General features: G+C 44.3%; 1 protein-coding gene across 1 annotated transcript in view; it reads left to right on the top strand.

Moving 5' to 3' along the window:
• The first annotated feature begins 8,984 nt into the window (after positions 1 to 8,984).
• Positions 8,985 to 23,985, top strand: part of LOC105554595 (transforming acidic coiled-coil-containing protein 2-like) — a 94,593-nt gene continuing 79,592 nt past the window's right edge. Inside the window, exon 1 of the mRNA XM_012001140.1 lies at positions 8,985 to 9,055. The gene's annotated coding sequence lies outside the window, so the exon portion shown is untranslated. The remainder of the gene's footprint in view (positions 9,056 to 23,985) is intronic.

The following is a 23,985-nucleotide window of genomic DNA, read 5'->3' as shown; positions in this document are numbered from 1 at the left end:
GAGGCGCCTAGAGTGAGGGCTGCTAGCACATTGTCACCTCTCAGTGGGACTACAGGCACGTGCCACCACGCCCAGCTAATTTTTGTATTTTTAGTAGAGGGGGGTTTCACCCTGTTGGCCAGGATGGTCTCAATCGCTTGACCTCGTGATCTGCCCGCTTCAGCCTCCCAAAGGGCTGGGATTACAGGCGTGCACCACCGCACCTAGTTGATTAACTGATTTTCAACCAAAGTGCCAAGACAATTCAATAGGGAAAGAACAGTCCTTTCAACAAATGGTAGTGGGGCAATTGGATATCTGTAGAAAAGGAGTGAAGCTAGACCCTTCCTTCACATCTTATATAAACATTAACACAGAATGGATTGGACCCAAATGTAAGCTAATACCATAAAACTCTTAGAAGAAAACATAGCTGTAAATCTTTGTGGCCTCGGGTTAGATGATAGTTTTTTTAGATATGACACCAAAAGCATCAGCAACCGAAGCATAAAAAAAGATGAATTGTAGACAAAGTTTGGGATAATTTGTTACAGCAGCCATAGGAAACAAATCCAGGTACCCAGGATGAGCAACCATGGGAAGATATTACTACCCCAAGGCCTAGAGGGTGCAAAGGAAAAAGCAGTGTTATCAGAGCCCCATGAAGACTGAAGCCATGGAGAAGGGGCAACCAGACAGGAGTTCTGTTTCTGGAGTTTGCACCATGCCAGGACCACAATACTATGCAAAGAGGAAATGAGGGCAGAAATACCCTGATCTCATCCTTCCAACCTCTCCTCCCCTGCTTTTACCTCTGGTTGGCTGAGGCCAATGGGATGCCAGAGGGCAAGAGAACCTGTGTGATGCAGTCCATAGGCCAGTCCCTGCTCAGAGCAGGACCAAGAAAGATGGAGATGGATTTGAGGGGGGGAGATGGGGACAGATGGAGAGTAACCAGCCTTGTGGGTAAAGGCTCTACCAGGGTCTATTTAGCTAGGTATATGAGAAATCCCATTATAGTGTGTTAGTCAAAATGGTTACAATTCTTCTTATAAAACAGAAGCCTAGAAATAGGCAGGCCAGGAACGGTGCATTGGCTTCATTGCCTCAACCCCGAAGTGGCACATGTCACTGGAATTAAGCAGAAGTCTATTGAAGGTCTTATCAGAAATATTTTTCTACGCAATAAAAATAGACACTAAGAGGAAGTGCTCCTCTTTAGCCAAATGTAGTCATGTCTGCATATATTGTTCAAAATATGGCAGTCATCTTGTGACCATGTGAGGACAAATTAACATTACCCAGCAGCAAGAACCCAAGTCCTTCATGACATCACCAAGCTGCTGCCACTGCCTTTTCTCTCGACATCTTGTTACAGGAGATAATAAATGTCCTTATTGTTTTGTTTTTGTTTTTTCTTTTTTTTTTTTTTTTTTTTTTGAGATGGCGTCTTGCTCTGTCACCAGGCTGGAGTGCAGTGACAGCTCACTGCAACTTCTGTCTCTGGGATTTAAGCAATTCTCCTGCCTTAGCCTCCTGAGCAGCTGGTGAGCCACCACGCCCGGCTAATGTCCTTATTGTTTAAAACACTCTTCATGAGGTATTCTGTTTTGTTATTTATCAACAAAACTACCCATATAATGCATTTCTTCCCTACTTAAGCCAATTTGCTTCAGATTTCCTAGTACCAAAAAATAAAGAATCCTTACTCGTGCAATCTGATAGTTACGGAATATAGGTACTGTACCCTAAACAGAAAAGACTGATTAGCATGGTGGTTGTACATAATAATCAGAAATGAAGAGTGTTGCAAGATGATGAAGTGGAGAACAACATGACGAGAACTAAATAAACTCTATCCCCCTTCCTGGGAGATGAAGCCCCTGGATTACCCTCCTGGTTAAAATGAGATGACAATGAGGAGTTGTAAAGGATGTCTAGTAACCAGGACTTAGTGAACCCCAGGCAGAGAGGAGAGATGTAGGAGATGAGTTAGAGATTGGGCAGATTTGGAGTGAATGAGTGCTCTGGTATCATGGCGTCCCCACTAGGCTGTAGCTTTTACCAGCCCTCTTACAAATCAAATGGGAAAACATGCAAATTCTCAGTGAGAAAAAGTGTTTAATAGTTCTGGCAATGTTGCCTGTAGGGAAGGCAGCCCACCATAGATTTCAGATGAAATCAGATCTGATTGGGTGCTAGGAATTCTAGGCTTGGTAGCCATGTATAGTCCAGCCAGGGCGGAGTGTCAGTAATGCATTTATTGTGGCAAGCGTCATGAATATGTCACTTAGTATCATTAACTACTCAGTGTGGGTGCCTGTAGTCCCAGCTACTTGGGAGGCTGAGGCAGGAGAATCACTTGAACCCGGGAGGTGGAAGTTGCAGTGAGCCAAGATTGCGTCACTGTACTCCAGCTTGGTGACAGAGCAAGACTCTGTCTCAAAAAAAAAATAATAATAATAATTTGTAAATGAATAAAATAGGGCATGTTAGTAAACATGATCACACCTGCTAAGTACTTGGAACCTCGATTCTAGACCACATGCCTCACTCATGCTGTAGACCAGTGCTTCTCAAACTTTCACATACATTCGCATCACCTGGGGATCTTGTTAAAAATACAGATTCTGATTCAGTGGATGTGGGATGGGCCTCCAATGGTACATTTCCAATTTTTTTTTTTTTTTTTTTTTTTGAGACAGTTTTGCTCTGTTGCCCATGCTGGAGTGCAGTGGCACTATCTCGGCTGACTGCAACCCTCTGCCTCCCAGGTTCAAGGGATTATCCTGCCTCAACCTCCCGAGTAGCTGGGACTACAGGTGCATGCCACCACACCTGGCTAATTTTTTTCTTTTTCTTTTTCTTTTTTTTTTTTTTTGTAGTTTTAGTAGAGATGGGATTTCATCATATTGGCCAGGCTGGTCTCAAACTCCTGACCTCAGGTGATCCACCGGCCTCAGCCTCCCAAAGTGCGGGGATTACAGGCATAAGCTGCCAGGCCTGGCCCGATCATACATTTCTTTTTTTTTTTTTTTTTTGGGATGGAGTCTCACTCTGTTGCCCAGGCTGGAGTGCAGTGGCACAATCTCAGCTCACTGCAAGCTCCACCTCCTGGGTTCACACTATTCTCCTGCCTCAGCCTCCAGAGTAGCTGGGACTACAGGTGCCCACCACCACGCCCGGGTAATTTTTTTGTATTTTTTAGTAGAGCCTGTGTTTCACCGTGTTAGCCAGGATGGTCTTGATCTCCTGACCCCATGATCTGCCCACCTTGGCCTCCCAAAGTGCTGGGATTACAGGTGAGAGCCACCACACCTGGCCTCAATTGTACATTGCTAACAAGCTCCCAGCTAATAGTGATGCTGCTGATCAGAGACCACACTTTGAACTGCGAGACTTAGGAGATACAGAACAATTTAAATATGTTTACTCAATTGCGAAGGCCCGAGTAAAATATTTTTTGTTGTTGTTAAAGGAGAGTTTTCTTTCTTTTAGAGCTCAGACATAGGAGCTCCTGGCTCTTAGGTCTTCAGATTCCAGGAATTATACCAGCACCATCACCCCTGCCACCTGCTTCTTAGGCCTTTGGCCTTGGACTGGGAGTTACACCATCTGCTCCCCTGCTACTCAGGCCTTTGGACTCCGACTGCAGTACACCACCAGCTTTCCTAGTTCTCCAGCCTGCAGATGGCATATCGTGGGAACTCTCGGCTTCTCTAATTCCATGAGCCCATAAGAAATCTTCTCTTACGTATCTACATATACCCTATTGGTTCTGTTTCTCTGCAAAACCCTAATACATCCTCTTTCTGTATTTGTAAATTCCTTCTCAACAGTAAGAAACCTGGTTCCTATTATCATTTATAATAGGAGTCATTGCCTAATCCTCCTGTAAATAATCTGTGGCCATGCTGACTGCATGCTTGGCATTCAGGCTTTGACACTTAGCTGCAATTGCTGATGCTCTCAGTGGTTTTCAAAGTGCTAATCAAGCTGGGCAATAAAGCTATACTTACTATTTCTTTCATGTCTCTAGCACCCGCTACATCCAAGCTAATACGTTTCCTTCACTAAGGTACCATCTGAGCTCATCACCAGCAAAAGTTTTAATAAATGCACCATCACCTTCTGCCAGAGACAATCTGTGTGCCACCTTCCACTAATGATGGTGTCCTCATTGTCAGCCAGGTGGCAGGTGACCCAACCCCAAACATCCAGTCCTCCTGTTTGGGTTTTTTTGGATCACACCACTTCTGGTACCAATTGTCACAGGTTGGATTCTCTGGGAAGCAGACTATGAAGCAGATTGGCATGCAGGAGGTATGTTAGGGGATGTATTGCAGAAGGGAAGGAAACAGGATTGGGCAGAGGAAGCAGCTGAGTTTCAACTACGCATCTCTCTTCCGCTGAGGCAGTCCGCAAAGGGGCACGCAGCTGAGGGCTGTCTGCGGACAGCACTTCCAGTCACTGGGAAAATAATTTCTTTTTTCTCTGGACAGTGCATCACAGGTCCCCCCACAACATCATCAAGGTTGTTCTGCAACCACAAGTAAGTCATCTCTTTTTCATCTATAAGTTGATTCACAAATTTGGAAATCAATGTGGAATATTTTTCTTTTTGGATTTCTGCAAATATTGTTTAATGCAGAGCTTGTGATCAATATGATTATCAATTACATTTTCTCTCCGATACTTTTGCTTTCCTCTATAGTTTCTAATCGCTTTTTTTGGTACTATTTGAAGAAATATATTGTCAACTTTTTCCAACCTCTTCATCCAATTCACTTTTCTACTGAAATCCTCTTTTTCTTCTTTTTGTTCTTTTTCTTTTTCTTTTTCTTTTTTTTTTTTTTTTTTTTTTTGAGACAGAGTCTCGCTCTGTCTTCCTGGCTGGAGTGCAGTGACATGATCTCGGTCACTGCAACCTCTGCCTCCCAGGTTCAAGTGATTCTCCTGCCTCAGCCTCCCAAGTAGCTGGGACTACAGGCGCCCGCCACCATGCCCATCTAATTTTTGTATTTTTAGTAGAGATGGGGTTTCACCGTGTTGGCCAGGCTGGTCTTGAACCCCTGACCTCAGGTGATCCGCCTGTCTTGGCCTCTGAAAGTGCGAGGATTACAGGCATGGGCCACTATGCCTATGCCTGGCTTTCCTTTTTTTTTCCCTAGAGCACTCCATCCCAGGGCCCTGTGTCTGCCCACTTCAGTTTGGATGAGCTGTTATTCCAGACTTGCTACACAGTTGTCACCATGGGGCTTCTCTTTACTGCCATCCTTGGTTAAATTCATTGCTTTCTGGATTCCATGTTTAAAACTGTTTAGTTTATGCCCTGGTTTTCCTGAGGTATTTTCTTAGAAGAGATGTAAAGCAAGCAAGTTTTATGAGTCTAAAAAATGTCTTTATTTTACTTTTCCATTAGTTGAAGATTTGACTGGATATAGAATTTGAGCTGAAAATAATTTTTCATCAGGAATTTAAAGGCATTGCTCCATTGTCTGCTTGAAATTGATTTTTTTTTTTTTGAGATGAAGTCTCACTTTTGTCACCCAGGTTCAAGTGCAATGGTGTGATCTCAGCTCACTGCAACCTCCGTCTCCCAGGTCCAAGTGATTCTCCTGCCTCAGCTTCCCGAGTAGCTGGAACTACAGGTATGGATCACCAGGCCTGGCTAAGTTTTGTATTTTTAGTAGAGATGAGGTTTCACCATGTTGGCCAGGCTGGTCTCGAACTCCTGACCTCAGGTGATCTGCCCACCTTGACCTCCCAAAGTGCTGGGATTACAGGCATGAGCCACCGTGCCCAGCCAAGATTCTGATTCAGCATTCACTCAACAAACATTCCAGGTATGTTCTAGGCACTGATGATATAGGTGTTCCTTGTATATTCTTCATAAATTAAAAATACTGTAAGTTGAAAATGCATTTAACACACCTAACCTACTGAACATAGCGATATGGGAGTTAAGAAGAAATTACTTGGACAGATAGTGAGGGTACAGACGTCCTCGATAAGGCTTTTGTCCTTAATGAAAAGCAACCCCAAATCGTTTTTTAACAAAGAGCAGCCTGTGAAGTCAAGCTGCAGATATAAACAAGCAAGCTGGGAGCTTGCACTAGTGAATGCCGGCCGGAGCTAGGCACTAGACATGTTCAAGATGGTGGCTCTGTCTTCCCTTCTCTTTGTCGGCCACTGTACAGTAAAGAGCAGACAAGATAGTGCTGATCAACTGGAGAGCCAATTTGCGTAGTAAGATTAGGGTGGGGCAGCCAGTCTTCCCCTCGGGCTGTGTAAATGTCATACCTGATGGTAGCAATCTATGAGGTCTACGCAAATCAGACACTGCCTTTTCCAGCCTGCCTATAAAATCTGCTGCACTCCGTCGGCTCCCGTTTTGGACATCTCTCTCTCTCTCCTTTCTTCTGTTAAGTTTTCTACTCCTTAACCCACCCATGTGTGTCCGTGTCCTGAATTCTTTCTCGTTTTGAGACAACGAACCCCAGCATAAGTACCCTAGACATTGTAGCTGTTACAGTAGCATAGCCTAGCCTACCTAAAACGTGCTGAGAACCTTACATTAGCCTACAGTGGGGCAAAATTATCTAACACAAAACCTAGTTTGTAACAAAGTGTTGAATCTCATATAATTTATTGAATACTGTACTGAATGTGAAAAACAGAATAGTTGTTTGAATACTCAAAGTACAGTTTCTGCTGAATGCATTCTCTCTTTTGCACCATCTTACGATAAATCTACATCAAATTATCATTATGTTAGGGACTGAAACTGCCTTTGCAAAACTGACAGTAACAGAAATGTGACATGGTTGACTTCATCTTGCTTCTGACCTCCAAGCTGTCTTTGGTTATTCCTGGGCATAGGCCAAGCTAACTTTGGGAGGAACTCAATTTATAGTTTAATTTGAAAGCAAAGATTATAATAGTCCCTCCCTAAAACTAACCCCCTCCTTTCTCAGGGACCAAAATCGCCTTTGTAAGACTAATGAAAGGCCACAAGAATAGGATTATGCAATAAACCAGAACTCTGCTAAAATGTAGGCATAGTTTCTATAGTCCCTTACTGTCCAGGGGTCATGTAGCCAGAGTTAACGAGATCTGTGACTTTCCCAGTTACTCCTATAGGTAACATCACTATTGTAGAACTTAAGATTTTTTTGATTTTTTTTGTTGTTGTTTGTTTGTTTGTTTTTTGTATTTTTAGTAGAGACAGGGTTTCACCATTTTGGCCAGATTGATCTTGAACTCCTGATCTTGTGATCCACCCACCTTGGACTCCCAAAGTGCTGGGATTACAGGCGTGAGCCACCGCACCTGGCCAAGATTGGGTTTTTTGAGATGTTTTTCAGACTGACCTCACTCAGACTTATGACTCATGACTCAACATGTTCTGGGGCTCCACCCAGAGGCTGACTCAGTGCATAAGGACTGTTTTCCACACTGATATGATTTCATCCCCAACCAATCAGCGGCACTATCCCCCTACCCCCTGACAACCAAATTGTCCATAAAAACCCTACGTTCCAAGCCTACAGGAAGACTGATCTGAGGGATAACTCCAGTTCTTCCACATGGGTCAGCTTCATGGCAATTAAACTCTTTCTCTATTGCAATGCCATGGTCTCAGTGAATTGATTTTTGTCTGTGCAGTGGGGAAGAAGATCTCGTTGGGTGGCTCCAGAACTATCTGTATAATGATGAATAAGACAAAGTCCCTACTCTCATGGAGGAGACAGATAATAAAGAAAAGGAAAAAAAAAGGATCTGGTAATTCTAAGTGCTATGAAGAATTTAAATAGGCTAAGGGGATAGGTGGAGAATGGAAGTTACATTTTTTTTTTCCCCCTCCAGATAGAGTCTCACTCTGTCGCCCAGGCTGTAGTGCAGTGCGATCTAGGCTCACTGCAACCTTCGCCTCTGGGTTCAAGCAATTCTCTTGACTTAGCCTCCTAAATAACTGGGATAACAGGTGCAGGCCACCACGCCTGGCTAATTTTTGTCTTTTTAGTAGAGAGGGAGTTTTACGACGTCAGCCAGGCTAGTCTTGAACTCCTAACCTCAAGTAATCCACCCACCTCAGCCTCCCAAAGTTCTGGGATTATAGGCATGAGCCACTGGGCCTGGCCTGGGAGTTGCTATTTTAGATGTGATGAGCAGCACAACATCTTTTCTGAGGAGGTGACATTTGAGATGAGACTTGAATTGTGAGGAGTAATGCGTCATGCAAAAATACAGGGAAATCATATTGTAGTCAAAGGCAATAGCAAAAAAAGTCTTTGGGGTTAAAATGAGTCTGACACATTCAAGAAAGTTCAGGAAGGCACACATATCTGTGTCAGAGTAGGTAGCTAGGGGGACATGAGCAGGGCAGCAGAGCGCATTCCACCCCCACCCCCAACCAGGAATGTCAGGTGACTGTCATATGATGGTCAGGTGGTTGTTCCACTGTTTCTCTAAAATCATCATTGGTTGCAGCTAGCACCAGGGAAAGGCCGTCTCCCAATAGATAGAAAACACCTGAAGCTAGTGTCAGCGGCTTCCTGATAAGATCTCAGGAGTTGGGCAAGTGGGCTCAGGCATGCGCCCTAAGAGGCAAAATATCAGTTTAACTAATATATGACCTTCCTCTAGGAATTCACAACTGGCAAGGGAAAAATGCCTCAAATGAGCATGCGCACAACTTCAGTAAACACACTGAGTGTGGCCACTCCCCAGTGCTGGTAGGCCACTGCGTAAGTGGACAGCCTGCTCTGAGGGAAGGATCAGGAGAGAAGAAATGCAAATCCCAGAACCGTGCCAATATATAAAACCCTGCATTAAGGGTTGTACAGCGCACTTGGATTTCTCAAGTCACCTGCTTGGTCCTCTTCCAAGTATTCTTTACTTCCTTTCATTCCTCTCTAAAACTTTTTTAAAAACTTTCACTCCTGCTCTAAAAATTGTCTTGGTGTCTTACTCTGCCTTATGCCCCTTGGGTGAATTTTTTCCTCTGAGGAGGGAAGAATAGAGTTGCTGCCGCAGACCCATCAGATTCCCTACTGGTAACAGCTGGAGTGCGGTAAGTAAGGAGGAGAGGGCTGGAAAATGAATTTGGCTCTGATTTCCATTACTTGAAAAGATAGGGTAGGAAAACTATCTTCCTAGGTTCAGTGGCTGGGGAGCACCAACCCTCAAGGTGAGAACCGCTTGGCTGAGCCCAGCCAACCCACAGAACTATATGAGATATTTTCATCTACTGTGCTAGGCACCTAGTGAGAGCCCTTTTGCCTCTTTCAACTTTGGAAAAAATTATGATTTATTTTTATTTTTTAAATTAATTTTTTAAAAATGTTTTTAGAGATAAGTTCTTACTCTGTCATCCAAGCCAGAGTGCAGTGGCATGATCATGGCTCACTGCAGCCCACAACTACTGGGCTCAAGTGATTCTCCTGCCTCGGCTTCCCAAGCAGCTGGTACCATAAGCACATGCCACCATGCGCAGCATGGGAAATATTTTTATATTACCTCCTTGACACTTTCTTCCTTCTACTTTTCTGTTTCATGTCTGCATCTCCCATCACTTAGATAGGGACCTCACAGTTTGATTCTCCAGACCTTTAATATTTTTTCATATTTTAAATATTTCTTTAATTCTGTTTTTTGAGATATTTTATTAAATTTATCTTCAACCTTCTGTAGATTTTGTTTTTTTGTTTTTGTTTTTTTTAGACTGGGTCTTGCTCTACTTACTGCCCAGGCTGGAGTGCAGTGGCATAATCATGGTTCATTGCAGCCTCGACCTCCCGGGCTCAAGCAATCCTCCCACCAGGAGCAATCCTCTCAAGTAGTTGGAACTACAGGTGCATGCCACTAAATTTAGCTAATATTTTTTATTTTTTGTAGAGATGGGGGTCTCGCTGTGTTGGCCAGGCTGGTCTCAAACTCCTAGGCTCAAGTGATCCTCCTGCCTCAGCCTCCCAAAGTGCTGGGATTATAGGTATGAGCCATCAAACACTGACAGAATTTTAAGTATCAGGATATAGGAAAGGTTTTGCTTTTGTTTTCAATTTTGTTTTTGTCTTATGGCACATGGCCAGGCAGGGCAAAGGGTAGATTCCATTGACACTTATTTTTAGTTTTCTTCCCAAGTACGTTCCCACCATTGTTCCTGGTGTTTCAGAGCCTCTCCAGGGTCTGCAGAGTCTTGTTTGGGCTGGAGCCCCTTCTACTCTAGTCTAATGCCCCTCTTCCCTGATTCCTCAACTACCAGACCGTCATCTGCTTTCCATTACCCACAACCATGGAGAAAGCTCTCATTAGCTAATGTGCCTTCTCCAGTTTGCCACATTATTACATTATTGTCTGGACATACCTGTTTTTTCTTCTTGTTGTTTGTTTGTTTTTGAGACAGAGTCTTGCTGTGTCACCCAGGCTGGAGTGCAGTGTCGTGATCTCGGCTCACTGCAACCTCTGCCTCCCAGATTCACTCGATTCTCCTGCCTCAGCCTCCCGAGTAGCTGGGATTACAGGCACCTGCCACCATGCCCAACTAATTTTTGTATTTTTAGTAGAGATGATTTTGCCATGTTGGCCAGGCTGGTTTCAAATTCCTGACCTCAAATGATCCACCTGTCTCGGCCTCCAAAGTGCTGGAATTACAGGCATGAGCCACTGCGCCTCACCTGGACATACTTGTTTTTAAAAATGCCTTTGTTATCATTTTAATGAAGTCTGTTAAAGGAAAGGAGTTGCATTTGTGTGTTCTGTCTTCTTCAGTAAAAAGAGGGCTTTTATTTATTTATTTTATGTATGGAGATAAATGAACCTTAAACATTATATACTTTTATTTTTATAAATCTACCTATTCACTGTCATTTCAAACATTACTTTGAATTTATTTTCCCCTCAGAGCTTTTAACTAATCAGGAGCTCTAAGCATTGCCTGGGAAATGTTTTCTTTGTGCTCTCTGCCATATGCTAGTGATTTTCAGCAAGGTTGTGTTTACGTGTATTTCAATTGGGCAAATATGAAGTAATATGAAATAAAATAATATTAATCAAACCTGACTTTATAAGCAAGTTTTGAAATAGTTCACATCTCCTCAAATTAAAAATAAGTCTTTGCTTTTGCTAATTAATGAATGAATGTTTTGGTCAAGAATCATTTCAAAGCTGAGCAGCTGAGTGAAAGATAGAAACTGCACTCACACTGTTGCTGTATGGTGGCACCAGCTCACCCAGTATACAGAGACATCTGTGGGTTTTTATCAGGATCATGGGAACTGCACTGTTGTTTATAGACATTGGAACTCTGGTGATTTTAGTGTAATTTAAGACTTTTTTATATCTCAAAGCCATTTTCATTAGTCCATTTTCACACTGCTGATAAAGACATGCCCAAGACTGGGCAATTTACACAGGAGAAAGGTTTAATGGACTGACAGTTTCAGGTGGCTGGAGAGGCCTCATAATCATGGTGGGAGGCAGGGAGGAGCAAGTCACATCTTACATGGACGGCAGCAGGCAAAGAGCGAGCTTGTGCAGGGAAAGTCCCCTTATAAAATCAACAGATCTCATGAGACTTATTCAATCTAATGAGAACAACATGGGAAAGACCTGCCCCCATGATTCAATTACCTCCCACCTGGTCCTTCCTAAAACATGTGGGAATTTAAGATGAGACTCGGGTGCGGACACAGCCAAACCATGTCACCATTTCACCCAAGTTTTATGTGTTGGTACTAGTGGGAGGACTAAAAAACTGTTCCCAGATCAATAAACTGGGAACAAAAGTGAGAAGTGGTAGAAAGCTGTGAAGAAGGCCCAGAACAGCCCACCCTAATATGCCTGGCTGTTCATTTGGAAGAAAGCAGTTTGTACACAAGAGAGGTGATGCTGAGAAAGTGAAAAACCTAAAGGTTTTAGGAGCCGAAAAAGTGCTAATGTGAAAACATGCCACATGGTTTTAGGTAGAGGTCCCTTTACTTTTATGCTTTTTCTGACAGGAAAATTTGACTTAAGTTATTTGAGTGTGGAATTACACAAGTACTTCAAAAAAAGTTATAAAATGTAATTGCCCAGAACAACTCAATTCTAGAATAGGGATTCTCCATTTTTGGAGGGCTTTTATGTACATCATCATGAGTAAGTCATGCTGGGCCTATGAAGAAGATGGAGTGTGGGATCATTCTCTTTTTATACCTGATGAAATGGAAGTGCTTAGTGCTTGGGCAACTGATCCAAGTCACTGCTAGAAAATAGGTGAATTGGTCAGGCATGGTGGCTCATGCCTGTAATCCTAGCACTTTAGGAGGCCAAGGAGGGTGGATTGCCTGAGCTCAGGAGTTTGAGACCAGCCTGAGCAACACGGTGAAACCCCGTCTCTACTAAAATACAAAAAATTAGCCTGGCGTGGCGGTGGGCACCTGTAGTCCCAGCTACTCTGGAAGCTGAGCAGAAGAATTGCTAGAACCCAGGAGGCAGAGGTTGCAGTGAGCCAAGATCGTGCCATTGCACTGCAGCCTGGGCGACAGAGCAAGACTCCGTCTCTGGAAAAAAAAAAGAAAAAAAAAAGAAAGAATAAGGAAAATAGCTGAATCAAGACTTAGTATCCAGCCTTCAGAACCCTCATTAAAAACTCTCTGGGAAGCTAGGCATGGTAGCTCACACCTGTAATCCTAGCACTTTGGGAGGATCCCTTGAGCCAGGAGTTCAAGAACAGACTGGACAGTGTAGCAAGACCCCTGCCTCTACAACAAACAAAACAAAACTCTCTGGGAGGTCCTTTGGTATTACAACATTTTAGTTATTATAAAACTCTGTCTTCTTAAGGAAGACAACTCAACTAACTTTTAAATATGTGAAAAAAGGAGTTATAGTGACTTGAATTTGCACTCTGAATACTAGAATAATTTTGAAAATTAAATATTTCTGATGAAAATTAGATTGCCTTTTAAGTTTTCTCTGAAAATTATACATTCACATGAGATAAAATCCCGAAACTAGAAAAGAAATATGAGAGGGAACAGTCTTCCCCTTTCCCTGCTCCCCAGTCCACCCACTGTCACTAGTTTCTTATGTGAGTTTCCAGAAAGAAGTATTTATATATTATAATGTAGTACATTGTATGGTTAGGTTTAGATCATTGCCTTTATAATGTAGTATATACACATAAATGTATACCCTCCTTTTGGGTTTTTTTTGGTTTTTGGTTTTTTTGTTCATTTGTTTTGGAGACAGGTTCTCAATCTGTCACCCAGGCTACAGTGCAGTGGCACCATTACAGCTCACTGCAGCCTCAACCTCCCTGGCTCAAGCAATACTCCCACCTCAGTATCCCAACTATCTGGGACTACAGGCGTGCACCATCACGCCTGCCTAATTTTTTTGCTGTATTTGTAGTAGAGACAAGGTCCCTCTGTGTTGCCCAGTCTGTTCTCAAACTCCTGAGCTCAAGTGATTTGCCCACTTTGGCCTCCCCAACTGCTGAGATTATACAGGCGTAAGCCACCACACCCAGCCCCTTGCTTTTCTCTTTACATAAACAATAGTATATCATACACACTGTTCTGTATCTTAATATTTTTCACGTGATGTATCTTGGAGAGTTTTCAGTGTTGGTATGTAAAGAGCCCCTCACCTTGGCCGGGCACGGCGGCTCACGCCTGTAAATCCCAGCACTTTGGGAGGCCGAAGCGATCGAGACCATCCTGACTAACATGGTGAAACCCCGTCTCTACTAAACAAAATACAAAAAATTAGCTGGGTGCGGTGGTGGGCGCCTGTAGCCCCAGCTACTCGGGAGGCTGAGGCAGGAGAATGGCGTGAACCCGGGAGGTGGAGCTTGCAGTGAGCTGACATCGCGCCACTGCACTCCAGCCTGGGCGACAGAGCGAGACTCCGTCTCAAAAATAAATAAATAAATGGTCCCTCACCCTTTCTCCAGCTGCTTCGCTTCCCATTGTATGATTGCATCTTTAATTCCCTGTCTACTGATGAAACTGTAGGTGGCATGCTGTTTAGAACTCGCCTAACTGCACATTCTCCCTTTCCGAAGGAAGCATATTGACATGTTTGAAAAGGACTGCTTGATATTATGTCAGCTGAGGGTGGTGATGACCTGTCCTTGTTTACTAGAAGCGCTGCTAATTTTTTTTTTTCTTTTTTTTGAGACAGAATCTCGCTGTGTCGCCCAGGCTGGAGTGCAGTGGCGCAATCTCGGCTCACTACAAGCTCTGCCTCCCGGGTTCCAGCGATTCTGCTGTCTCGCTCTCCTGAGTAGCTGGGACTGCAGGCGCGTGCCACCACACCTGGCTGATTTTTTTAATTTTTAGTAGAGACGGGGTTTCACCATGTTAGCCAGAATGGTCTCGATCTCCTGACCTCGTGATCCTCCTGCCTCAGCCTTCCAAAGTGCTGGGAGTACAGGTGTGAGCCACCAGTCCGGCAGCACTGCTAATTTTATGGCTTGTTTTTTTCTTCTTTTACGACTGCTTTGTTTTGAAAAGTGGTTTGTCCCAGCCAAAATATAAGCCAAATAAAGCAATTTGCAGGCCAAGGTAGTTGACACTGGCTTCGGATCCCAAATAAATGTGTAGTGAGAAGCACAGAGAGCTGGAGGCTGGCGGTACCTGCAGGCTCCCTGCTCCTTGTTACCCTCTCCCTCTAGGCTGCAGAGCCTTCTGGAAAGCTGCTGCCTGGCCCGGGTCAGATTGCTTACACGCCGCTGCCTCCCAGGCCGGCGTTCCCAGCCTTAAGCCAATGCACATTTATAGAACAACTCCATGTGATCCTGGGGAAGACAGACCGCTGGTGGAGGGCAGTGCTGAAAAGGAACCTCCGGAAGAGAGGGCCTTCTCCTGCTTCTCTCCTCCTTCTCTCCATGCTGGGGGGATACTGGGTGAGTGAGTCTCAGACTGAGGGCTTCTTCCTTTGAGCAACCTGTGGCTTTAAACCGGTTTGACTACTGAGATTAGAGGGATGAAAGCATTGCTTGCTTGCTTTTCCTTATAAAGTGAAATTAAAGGCACATCTGTGCCTCTCCACTCCTTGTTTCTGAAGCCAAATGAACTGTACTTTTTCTAATACGTTACTGGTTCCTTTTGATAGACTATGGTCCCGTTAATCTAGACCTTGGTCTCTTAATTTGTGAAATAAGGAGTTGGGCTAGATGATTACTGGAATTTCTTCTGGCCTCTGTTGTGATTCTGCCCATCATAAATTTCAGTTTCAAATGTTTGTGATTCTTCAGAATGATGACTTCAGAGAGAACCCTGAAGGCCCTGAGGGTTTGTAGAACTTTGTGGGAGAAAGTCATTTGAAAGCTCGTATTGTGTTGACCTTGACATGTTTGCACAGGTATTTCTCTAGACTCCCACAAGTGCCTTTCCAGGCTTGTTGCTGGTGGTGTGCCTGCCAACTCGAGCCACTGTGGGATCTTGACAGACGCTGTGTTTCTGAGTTTGACTTGGTGTCAGTTATAACTGAATCATCAGGTTAAAGCCAAAGTTAGGCAGAATTCTAAGCCTCATGAGAGAATCCTACAGTTCAGTTAAACACAGAAGTGTGTGTGTATGTACTGTTTTATACCCTGTACCATAAAACAGAAACACCCTGACCAAAATCCTTTATCCCACTGACACCACGTATAATCTATTGTGTAGTATCTGCTTAGGTGTGTATACAGGGGGCAAAACTCCTCCCAGTTCTAGTGGCATGGTGAGTGTATTAGTCTGTTTTTGCGTTGCTATAAAGGAACACCTGAGACTGAGTAGTTTATAAAGAAAAGATATTTTTTTGGCTCCTGGCTCTGCAGGCTGTACAGGCTTGGCACTAGCACCCACTTGGCGTCTGCTGCGGTCTCAGGAAGCTTTTACTCATGGTGGAAGGCCAAAGGGAAACAGGCATGTCACATGGCAAGAGACAGAGCAAGAGGGATGCCAGGCTCTTTTCCTTTTTGTGTGTTGAGACAGAGTCTCGCTCTATCGCCAGGCTGGAGTGCAGTGGCGCTATCTCGGCTCACTGCAACCTCTGCCCACCGGGTTCAAGCGATTCTCCTGCCTCAGCCTCCTGAGTAACTGAGACTACAGGTGCGCGCCACCATGCCCAGTTAATTTTTGTATTCTTAGTAGAGATGGGGTTTCACCATGTTGGCCAGGCTGGTCTCAAACTCCTGACCTCGTGATCTGCCTACCTTGACCTCCCAAAGTGTTGGGATTACAGGCATGAGTAACTGCACCTGGCTACCAGGCCCTTTTTGTTTTTTATTTTTTATTTGAGATAGGATCTTGCTCTGTTACCCAAGCTGGAGTGCAGTGGTTTAGTGTAGCTCGACCTCCTGGGCTCAAGCGCTCCTCCCACCTCAGCCCCCCGAGTAGCTGGGACCACACGCATGCACCACCACACCTGGCTGATTTTATTTTTTGTAGAGAGACTGGGTCTTGCTGTGTTGTTCAGGCTGGTATTGAACTCCTGAGCTCAAGCGATCCTCCTGTCTCAACCTCCCAAAGTGCTGGGATTACAGGAGAGAACCACCTCACCTGGCCTCCAGGCCGTTTTAAACAACCAGCTGTCATGTGAACTAATAGAGTGAGAAGCCACTCCTTACTACAAGGAAGGCACCAAACCATTCATGAGGGCTCCACCCCCATGACCTCCCACCAGGCCCCACTTCCAGTGCTGGGGATCACATTTCAAAATGAGATTTAGAGGAGACAAACCTCCAAACTCTATCAGTGAGACGGAAGAGGAATGAAACAGAGGGAAAAATACAAGATTCATTTCTTCATTTCATTCAGCAAACACTTATTAAGTGATGCTAAGCAGGCAGTCACCATGAGGTGTAGAATGACCACAGTGGTCCCAGGCCACATGACTGAAAGAATGAGGTCCTCTAAATCCGATGGGCAAAGCAAGAGAGGGATGGGCTTGAGGGGAAGATGTTGAGTGGACATTTCAAGAGGCTGAGTCATCTAAGTAGACAGTTGGTGCAGGAGTGAGACGTCAGGGCAGGTGCTTTAGGTTTAGAGCCTTTTCCCTGGACTCAGTAGAGAAAGCCACGGGAATCAATGGACTCTCCAAGGAGAAGATCAGGCTAGAACACCAAATCCGGGAGCGCCTGGTTGACTTTACTGAGAAGGTGGGAGGAGGAACTGGAGAAGGAGAAAGAGAGTGGGATTTTGCAGCACCTCATTAGAAAAGACTTAGGTGGAAAGAGGCTGGAGGAGGGAGTTAGGGGGACGGTCTCAGATGCTGCAGAGAGGTTGAAACAGGATGAGGACAGAGATGAGGCCAGCATCTGGGCATCATGGGCAGCTTTTGAGTGTGCTTTCAATCGGGGCACATTTGGTTGCAAGAAATAGAAACCCACCCGAAAAGGGGCATTTATTGAGCAGACCTAGTTCTGGGCTGCAGCAGCTTCTCACCCCTGCTTCTCAGCAACCACTGGCTTCATTCTGGTCTGAGGGTGGACGGGTCTCCTCTGCTGGGCTCCTACCCCTGCCTCTCCCTAAGTCCAGCATGCACAGACTCTGGGCTTCTCTATCACTGGTCCTGACCCCCATTCCTCATTGCCTGGTGATGAGTGGCCTCCTTTGATGGTCTTCCTTATCAAATATCTAGAGAGAAATTCTGATTGTCCCCACATAAGCCAGAATCTACCCTTAATCAAATTAGCAGGGTCTAAGAGATGGGTTGATGTGGTGGGCCAGGACCACTCAGACAGGAGGGAGATGGCGGATGTCGGGAGGGTTGAGGAATGAGAGGTTTTCAGAGAAAAGAACAAAGGCAGGCCCTCCAAAGTGGCTGCTCAAGTGTGTGCTGTCATGGGAGCAGAGAAATGAATGCTGAGGGTGACGACAGTGTTTCTAACTGCATGCAAGGGCACATACTTAACAGCCAGGGACATGCTGGGGTAGGGGACAGCTCTGCTGGCTAATAGGGGGAGGGAGAGCCAGGGAAAATACAGTTCTGTACACTTGGAGCATTAGCCAGTAGAAAACCAAACTCACTCTGATGCCATCCCGATTCAATGCTCTGAACCCCAAGAAGGCCACCAGCCTAGGGGAGATTTGTCCATCTCAGCACAAGAGGTCCCATCCCACCACCCCCAAAGGCAGGCATGAGGACCAAGACTTCAGGTGGTGGCAGCAAGGGAGCAGCCAGACACTGCTTAAGAAACTGACAAGGAAGGCTCGTCGACCGGGCATAGTGGCTCACGCCTGTAATCCTAGCACTTTGGGAGGCCAAGGCAGGTGGATCACAAGGTCAGGAGTTTGAGACCATCCTGGCCAATATGGTGAAACCCGTCCCTACTAAAAATACGAAAAAAAAAAAAAAATAGCTGGGCATGGTAGCGGTTTGCCTGTAGTCCCAGCTACTCAGGAGGCTGAGGGAGGAGAATTGCTTGAACCCAGGAGACGGAAGTTGCAGTGAACTGAGATCATGCCACTGCACTCCAGCCTGGGCGACACAGCGAGACTACGTCTCAAAAAATAAAATAAAAATAAAAATAAAGGAAGACTCCTTTCTGGGGGCCTGTACTCACCCTTAGCAGATCTCTGGATAATCCACTGTGACCCTCGTCCTAGGGTTTTTAATTCAGCTGTGTTTACAAGAGATGGATATCACTGTGTTTCTATCATCCTAGTCTGCAGGGGCAAGTTTGTTCCCATGATGATTCTATCTTGTGATATGTCATGGATATCAGGAGCAACTCAAGATAGCCACCACCTTGCCAATGTTTCATAAGTGTTGTTAATGAAGGTGTTTAAAATCGACACAGTGGAGAGAGTCGCTGTGATGAGTGACTACTCTGAATTTGTGACCTAAAAAGGGGAAATTCTGCTCCACACTCAAGTCAGGGAACAGCCTCAGCAGAGCTCTGTGCCAGATTGGGTGCCAAAGAATTGGAAAGAGATTAAATCCAGCAACACTGGCTGACTTTATGCAAGCAAAGCCACTTTCATCGGTATAAAGTTCAGGAATGACTGAAATTGGTTGTGTCTCACTGTCCTGGGGCTCCAAAGAAATATCCAAGCCCTACCAAGGTCTGACCTCCTCTGCGTAGCTTCCTTTACTGCATATTAAATCCTGAGTTGTAAGACTTCGGCCTGAAACATGTATTTCTTATTTCTCTCTGCTTGTGCTCAGTTAAATGTGAAAGGACCTGGAAAAGTACAAATGTATGGGAAGCTGGAGTGGCCATTTCTTTTTTCTTTTTCTTTTCTTTTTTTTTTTTTGAGATAGAATCTTTCTCTGTCGCCCAGGCTGGAGTGCAGTGGTGCCATCTCAGCTCTCTGCAAGCTCCGCCTCCCGGGTTCAAGCGATTCTCCTGCCTCAGCCTCCCAAGTAGCTGGGACTACAGGCGTGCGCCACCATGTCCAGCTAATTTTTTGTATTTTAGTAGAGACAGGATTTCACCATGTTGGCCAGGATGGTCTCGATCTCCTGACCTCGTGATTGGAGTGGTCTTTTCTAAGTGGGACCAAGATTTTCATTTTGAGGAGACATAATTTTGCAGCTGACTCCCTGAGCTTAAAAAGCACAGCTTTGTATTCACTTTTGGTCATTCAGAAAAACCATTCCTCTGAATATCCTTTTGCTGAAACTGGTCATAAGGTTGAAGTTAGAATCTGACAAAGTGCTTTTGCATCTCATGTTTCATAGCAAACAGATGAGACAAGCAACGCTTGAATCCCACTTGGTCACAAGCTCATCGCCACATGTGTTCCAAGTCTTTGAAAAGCATTTGGTGATATTACTGTTTGCGGGGCCTGGTAGAAGTTTCCCTATTTGGCATTTGTCAGCGTTCTTCTCTTTACCCAACACCAGCCTGCTTTACTGCCCCAGGACTGTCAATGCTTTGGCACATGCCTCCTCTTCATTTGGCATAAACAGAGAGACTTGGGTTGACATGTCTTGGCCCAAGAGGTGTGGAGGAAAATGACCCTCTGCAGACACCGATGTCAATCTTGGAGAAGCAGCTATTAAATAGAGGAAAAACAATGCCTGAGGGCAATCGGTCACTCCTTCCTGAGCTTCGGTCAGATGGGCAGATCCCAGGAGTTCAGGAAGTTAACCTTTAGAAGATATGTTCATCTGTGGCAAGATCAGTCTGCAGGCCCAAGGTCTAGGAGCCAAGAGTAGTGGTCAGACACGTGGTCCTAGGATCAAACCAGTACAGATGCAAGAGAAGGGCTGAGTGAAGACTTGGGATGCAGCACTCGGATTTAGAGTTCTGTTGGAGACACCAGTTCTCACGTCTTAAGTGCAATGGGGAAATTCAGTTTAGAAAATGCAAATCAAAACTAGCTTACTTTAGTAGCCTGAATTACTGGCAGATTGCTCGATGCCTGCTTATGAAGCGATGACCTAATTCCAAAGCCCACCACTGACAAGCCAGAGATTGACTTGGCCAGGATTGGCTTAGGAACTGGAGTGGGCCCTAGTCACAAATGAGGAAGGAAGCATTTCTTTTCCTCCCTTCCACCCTGTCTCCTTTTCTTTCTTAATATTTTATTAGGGACTTTACAAGTATATACAAAAGTAGAGAGAACATTATAAGCATCCTTATGTACCCACTACTTGTTTCAACAATTGTCTACAATGGTTGATCTTATTTCATTTATTATCCTCCTTCCCACTAACATCTGCCTTCCTCCCTCCACTGTTGGATTTTTTTTTTTCCAGACAGAGTCCCACTCTGTCGCTCTGTTGCTCTGTCGCCCAGGCTGGAGTGCAGTGGTGCAATCTTCGCTTACTGCAACCTCCGCCTCCTGGGTTCAAGAAATTCTCCTTCCTCAGCCTCCCGAGTAGCTGGGACTACAGGCATGTGCCACCATGCCCAGCTAATTTTTGTATTTTTAGTAGAGACAGGGTTTCACCATGTTGGCCAGGCTGGTCCTGAACCCTTTACCTCAGGTGATCTGCCTGCCTTGGCCTCCCAAAGTGCTGGGATTACAGGCATGAGTCACTGTGCCCGGCACTGTTGGATTGTTTTAAAACAAATAATCCCATTGTTTAATCAGTTAAGCGTGTATTTTGTATTAGTTTGTTCTCACACTGCTAATAAAGACATGCCTGAGACTGGGTAATTTATAAATGAAAGAGGTTTAATTGACTCACAGTTTCACATGGCTGAGGAGGCCTCACAATCATGGCAGAAGGCGAATGAGGTGCAAACTCATGTCTTACATGGTGGCAGGCAAGAGAGCTTGTGTAGGGAAACTCCCCTTTATAAAACCATCAGATCTCTTGAGACTTATTCACTATCACAAGAACAGCATGGGAAAGACCCATCCTCATGATTCAGTTACCTCCCATTGGGTCCCTCCCATTACACATTAGAATTATGGGAGCTGGGCCAGGCACGGTGGTTCACGCCTGTAATCCCAGTACTTTGGGAGGCCAAGGCGGGTGGATCACGAGGTCAGGAGATCAAGACCATCCTGGCTAACACGGTGAAACCCCGTCTCTACTAAAAATACAAAAAATTAGCCAGGCATGGTGGTGTGCACCTGCAGTCCCAGCTACTTGGGAGGCTGAGGCAGGAGAATCAGTTGAACCCGGGAGGCAGAGGTTGCAGTGAGCCAAAATTGTACCACTGCACTCTAGCCTGGGTGACAGAGTGAGACCCCATCTCAAAAAAAAAAAAAAAAAAAAAGGAAAGAAATATGGGAGCTACAATTCAAGATTTCAAGATGAGAATTGGGTGGGGACAGAGCCAAACCATATCATGTCTCTAAAAAATTAGGACTCTTTTTGTAAGTGTATAACCACAGTATCCTTATTATACAAAAAATAAATAATTACTTAATAATAAAAATTGTGTCAGTGTTCAAATATCCCTGGTTGTCTCATTTTTAAAACTTTTGATTTATTTAAATCAGGATCCAAATGAGTTTCACAAGTTGCTTTTGGTTGATACGTCTCTTAAGGCACTTTTTCATTTCCCCCCAGAGTTTCCATATTCCTCCTATATCCTCCACCATATACATCTTCCAGACATTTCCTATGTCTTCCACTATTATATCTACCTTTTCCAGTAGATTATTTATGTTATGGTTATTATTATAAGAGCTGTGTTGAGTCTTTGCTAATTCCATGCTCTGGGTCATCTTTGCATCTACTTATATTGATTATTTTTCCTCTTGTTTGTAGGTCATTGTCTTATTCAGCCCAGGCTGCTATAACAGAATATCATAGACTGGTGACTTAAACAACATAAATTTATTTTTCATAGTTCTGGAGGCTGGGAAGTCCAAGATGAAGGTGCTGGCTAAGGCTCTGCTGAGGGTCATCTTTTTGGTTTGCAGATGGCCACCTTCTTGCTGCATCCTCACATGATAAAGGGACTATTTCTCCCAAGTCTCTTCTTACAAGGGCACTAATCTCATTCATGAAGATGGAGCCCTCCTGACCTAATCACCTCTCAGATGGCCCACCTCCAAATACCTTCACAATGGGGATTTCAACATAAGAATCTGGGGCAGGGGGTATAACATTCAGTCTATAGCAGTATGGTATATTATTTTCTGCATATAGTGTTGGAGTTTGCTAGTATATTTTTCAATATTTTTGCATCCCTCATGTTCATGAGTGATATTGGTTTGTAGTTTTTGTCTGGGGGTGTGTGTGTCATTTTCATCAGGTTGAGGAATCAGTGTCATTCTTCATAAAAGGAATTAAGGGGTTCTTCTGCCTTTAAAATGCTTTGGAATAATTTGTAGAGCACTCTGGGACTATCTGACTTAAAGATTTGGTAAAATTCCCTTGTGAAATTATCTGGGCCTGATCCTTTTGTTGTGGTATAGTTCCTTAGTAAATTTCTCTATTGTTTTTCTGTGGAAATAGGTATGTTTAAGTGTTGTAACTTTAATGGTGTCATTTCGCTATCCATTTCATGCATTTTTTATTTGCATAGACATCTGCAAATCAGGCTCTTGTAATGTTTAACATTTCTTCTGTTACAGTGGTTATTTGCCTCTTGTAATTTTGTGTTTGTGCTTTCTCCCTTTTTCTTTCTGATCAAGGTAGCTAGTGATTTTTTTAGTTTATTCATTTTTTAAGAATTAGGCTTTTGTCTGGGCATGGTGGCTCATGCCTGTAATCCTAGTACTTTAGGAGGCAGAGGTGGGTGGATCACCTGATGTCAGGAGTTTGAGACCAGCCTGGCCAACATGGTGAAACCCCATCTCTACTAAAATTACAAAAATTAGCCAGGCGTGGTGGTGGGCGCCTGTAATCCCAGCTACTCCGGAGGCTGAGGCAGGAAAATCACTTGAACCTAGGAAGTGGAGGTTGCAGTGAGCCAAGATCACACCACCGCACTCCAGCCTGGGCGACAAAGCAAGACTCTGTCTCAAAAAAAACAAAAAAACAAAAAAGCAAAAAAAAAAAAAGATTCTGATTTATTCATTAATCACTCATTTTTCTCTTCTATATTTCATTTATTTCTGCCTTTAACTTTATTTTTTCTTCTTTGTGCTTTTCTTGATTTACTTTGTTTTCCTTTCCAGTTTTTTGAGTTGGGAATTTAATTCATTATTTTCCTTCTTTCATTTTCACTGACAAATATGTTTGATGCAATGAATTTTCCTCTGATCACTGTTTTAACTACATCCCATTGACTCTGATATATATGTAGTGTTTTTGTTGTCATTATAAAACTGCCTTTGCAAAAGCTGTAACACTGAAAGAGATCTGACCTAACCAACTCTAGTTTGCCTTTAACCTCCAAACTGCCTCTGGTCACTTCCGGTTGTGGACCAAGATAACTGGGAGTTTTTTTTGTTTGTTTGTTTGTTTTTGAGATGGAGTCTCCCTCTGTCACCCAGGCTGAATTGCAATGGCGCGATCTCGGCTCACTGCAACCTCCACCTCCCAGATTCATGCCATTCTCCTGCCTCACCCTCCCGACTAGCTGGGACTACAGGCGCCGGCCACCACGCTCGGCTAGTTTTTTGTATTTTTAGTAGAGACGGGGTTTCACCATGTTAGCCAGGATGGTCT

The sequence above is a fragment of the Mandrillus leucophaeus genome, unplaced genomic scaffold (assembly GCF_000951045.1).
Source record: "Mandrillus leucophaeus isolate KB7577 unplaced genomic scaffold, Mleu.le_1.0 Scaffold65, whole genome shotgun sequence".
Taxonomy (NCBI): domain Eukaryota; kingdom Metazoa; phylum Chordata; class Mammalia; order Primates; family Cercopithecidae; genus Mandrillus; species Mandrillus leucophaeus.
Note: the sequence above shows the minus strand (reverse complement) of the source record. Positions and strands in the feature narration are given on the sequence as shown.